Raw genomic sequence first — 3,446 nt, forward strand, 5'->3', positions numbered from 1 at the left:
TCCTCTTTTGAGAGTGCTGAGACTGTTGAGTTCATGTTCAGTGGGGAACAACAAGGGGAAGTTCTGTGCTATACAAACAGAACAGCAAATAAACTTCAAACCAGAACTCAGACTTGGCTACAAAATCTTCCCCCAGGACCAGGTTCAGTCAGTCTCAGTTCTCCACACTTGTCTCTACTCCATGATATGTGGTTCATGATACAAGTGTTTGCTCTCTAACCTCCTCTTGTGATGAGTCCATTTCTCCCCTTTATCCTCACTTCTCTGAAGAGCTCAATTACTAACATCTGTTCTTTCTGCCTCGTAAATAGCTCCCAAGTCCATGTGCTCTTTGCCACCGCCACAGCTGTGCTCGTACGGCTCATCTGGACTTGTGCAATGTCATACTCCTCTGGGAGCACTTCCCAGCTTGGTGTCCATGGCACACAACATTTGTTATTGCATGCTGGTGTCGATGACAGAGTCTGCTGTTGATAGAGGCAAACAGAGGTTCCAGATAACCAGCCTTTATTCATTTCCGCAGAGGCTGAGTGTTCTCAGGCAAACTCAGCTGCACATGGTGTGTTTCCTTTCAAACTCTAGGTAGGAAACGCTGCTCTAGCTTCTTCCAGTATACTGGTGTTTTGAACGCTAATCATAAATTCTTAGCAGGGTACCTGTCATACTAAGCTCCTATTGTATGTTGAATCTGTTCAACAAAATTTTTTTTGACACAAGACCTAGTTTTATATATCCAATGCTGCCCTTAGAGTCATTACCCTTCTATCTAAGCCTCTGAACTGTTTGGATTGTAGGCATGTGGTATAAAGCCTAGTTTAGAACTAACAGTTGAAAATACAGACTGTTTGTATAATAAAGAACAATATTTTGGAGCAACTATCTCAAAACTTTATTCCATTCACAACCAGGCCTCTGTTAACCTGACCTGGGGCTATAATCAAGGCATTTCTAGACTGTTTTGATCTGTATTCTTCCATTACTCCATTCTTTCTCATGTCTCCTCCTCTGCTCAGGATACACTCAGGGCATGATTGGAATGAGCCCGAGGAGACTTACTAATACTTTAAAATCATACCAAATGTGTCCTTCCCATTTAAGTTTTCTCAATTTGATTATATCCTTTTTATGTTCTTCCAAACAACTTGACTAATAGTCTTGTGAGTGAGGGAAAATCTCATTATAGAGTAACTGAAATCTTTGGGAAGAAATTGCTTCTATTTAGGAAAAGATGGTGATAGTCTCCTAAACAGGAAGAAGGTTGCCAAAAGTTCTAGTAACAAGAAAAAATGGGTCAGTGGCTTTGCTTGATAAATGAACATGAGGGGTTTGCAAGAGCAGTGAGTAGAAAGGGGCTTGGAAAGATGGTTGAGTAACATAGTAAGGCTAAGACAGAACCAGAAAAGGTGTGTTGAGAGTCAATTTCAGGTGTGTGTGTCATCATGGTATATATACATATATATATATATATACATATATATATATATATATGTATGTATATATCAGCACCTACTGCTGAAGCTTTCTACGAGTGGGCCTCATATTTAAGAGATTCTTGAAGGTATTTTTTCAGTTATTTATTTATTTATTTATTTGGTAACAGATCTTGTTTCAAGTTTATTTGTAAAAACAGCATAGGACACTGGTCATCTGCAATAGTGTGTAGGTGGGTGTGTCACGGCAGTTTGTCTGTCTGTCTTCACTTTGGCAGGGGCCTTTTCTACGGAGCCTTCACAGGGGCCTGGGCACCTTTGGGAGCCTGAGCTGGAGCCGAAGCCTGGGCCTTAGCTGGAGCTGTGGCCTCTGCCTTGGTTTGAACCTTGGGCTTTGGTTGGCAGAGCCTACGACCCTTGGCCGTGTAGCTTCGAATCCTCTTCCCAGACGGCTGAGTTTGCGGCTGGAGCCCTTTGGCATCTTGGGCTTGATGACATCAGGCTTCACAAGGGCCTTGATGGCCTCTGCGCGTGCGCTCACTGCCTTTGCATTGTTGGCCTGCATCTTCTTCAGACCTTTCTTGTTGTGCTTCTTGGCAAAACGCATGTTCCTCAGGAACTTGGGATCAACCCCCTTAAGAGATTCGTATCTTTGTGACCGGGGTTTCTTGATGCCATTCCTGTGCCATTTGCGGGACTGGTTGTGTCCTAGTGTGGTTCTTGAACTTGGCCATGTCTGCACGGTAACCCGCGGCTCCCGCAGCGCCTGTGACTGTTTCTGTTATTTTTGAGATGCATATTTGGATTGACAATGGTGGAAGGGAAGTGTCGTGCTGCATAAGATGGAGGAGGCCTGGGAAGAGAGTGCAGTAGTGACCTGCTTTTCAGAGCCCCTGTCAAGCCTAATGATGAGTATTTGCAACCCCTATGCTGAGTAGGAGGAGATAGGGAGACTGTTGGGGCTTGACAGCCAACAAGTGTAGTTTGGTCAGTGAGCCCCAAATTCCAGTGGCAGGTACTATCTCAAAAGCAAAAGGCAGATGCCGTTTAGAAATTGATATCTGAGTTTGACTTTTGTTGTAAAGGCATACCTTCACATACACCATAAATACACGTGCATATACGGATCCCTCAACCTGGCTATGACCCAGCACCTATGCACACTCATACCTCTACATATATACACCAGCATTCACTTATACACTGATACACACATATGTACCCATATTCTATCCTCACAAGTTTCCCCCTCCAGAAAACCTCAATAAAACAGAAAAGAGAAGAAATACCATGATCACAGATCAGAAAGTTGAAGTTGAAGGTGGCCCCGAGTCACAGAATGAAAAATAAATGGGGTAAGGAGGGAATTTATGTCCACCTTTTCTAGAGTTAAATGACTATAAATGTAGTTGCTTTCTGGCTTTCACTGCAATAGCAGTGGTGATAGGCAATGCTAGGTTTTACATGTTAAGCACAAAGTCCCCGTTTGTGAGACTGTCAACTGTTAAGCATAGCTGCTGTGCTGTAGTTGTGGGCGTATATATAGGCTGGTTCACTGTGAAGCATGACTATCTCATATACAGTTGTGGGTGTACCATGCAACCTGGGAAATCCTCAGAAGAAGAGTTTCCGGGCAAGAAGACCATGGGCATCTGTGACACACTGCAGTTTTCTTTACTTCATTCAAATCTGATTGTCAGATCACAGTTGACTCTGGAGCCTGTGTTTAATTATCAAGAGATTGTGTGTAGGTATACCATTGCTATAAACAACATATGGGGATATTTTACTTCTGAGTAGTCATTGCTGTAAAAGGACTGTGGGTGTGATCTCAAGGTCATTTTTATGAGGACAGAAATTACACCTGTTCTGTTTACAACTATGAGCTCGGACAGTGTCTGGGCCACACTGGAAAGCAAAGGAAGTATTTGTTGAACAAATAAAAAATTAATAGCTATTTAGTAAATTTTTAAACAGTTTCTTGAATAATACATTCCAATGAGCTGGTGCTAGAAG

At 42.7% G+C, this 3,446-nt stretch overlaps 1 pseudogene across 1 annotated transcript; it reads right to left on the bottom strand.

Moving 5' to 3' along the window:
- Nucleotides 1–1,648: 1,648 nt before the first annotated feature.
- LOC308419804 (large ribosomal subunit protein eL29-like) lies at nucleotides 1,649–2,164 on the bottom strand (annotated as a pseudogene). The gene has a single exon. The product of its transcript is annotated as a large ribosomal subunit protein eL29-like (transcript).
- Nucleotides 2,165–3,446: the final 1,282 nt, after the last annotated feature.

The sequence above is a fragment of the Micromys minutus genome (genome assembly GCF_963924665.1).
Source record: "Micromys minutus genome assembly, chromosome: 4".
Taxonomy (NCBI): Eukaryota; Metazoa; Chordata; class Mammalia; order Rodentia; family Muridae; genus Micromys; species Micromys minutus.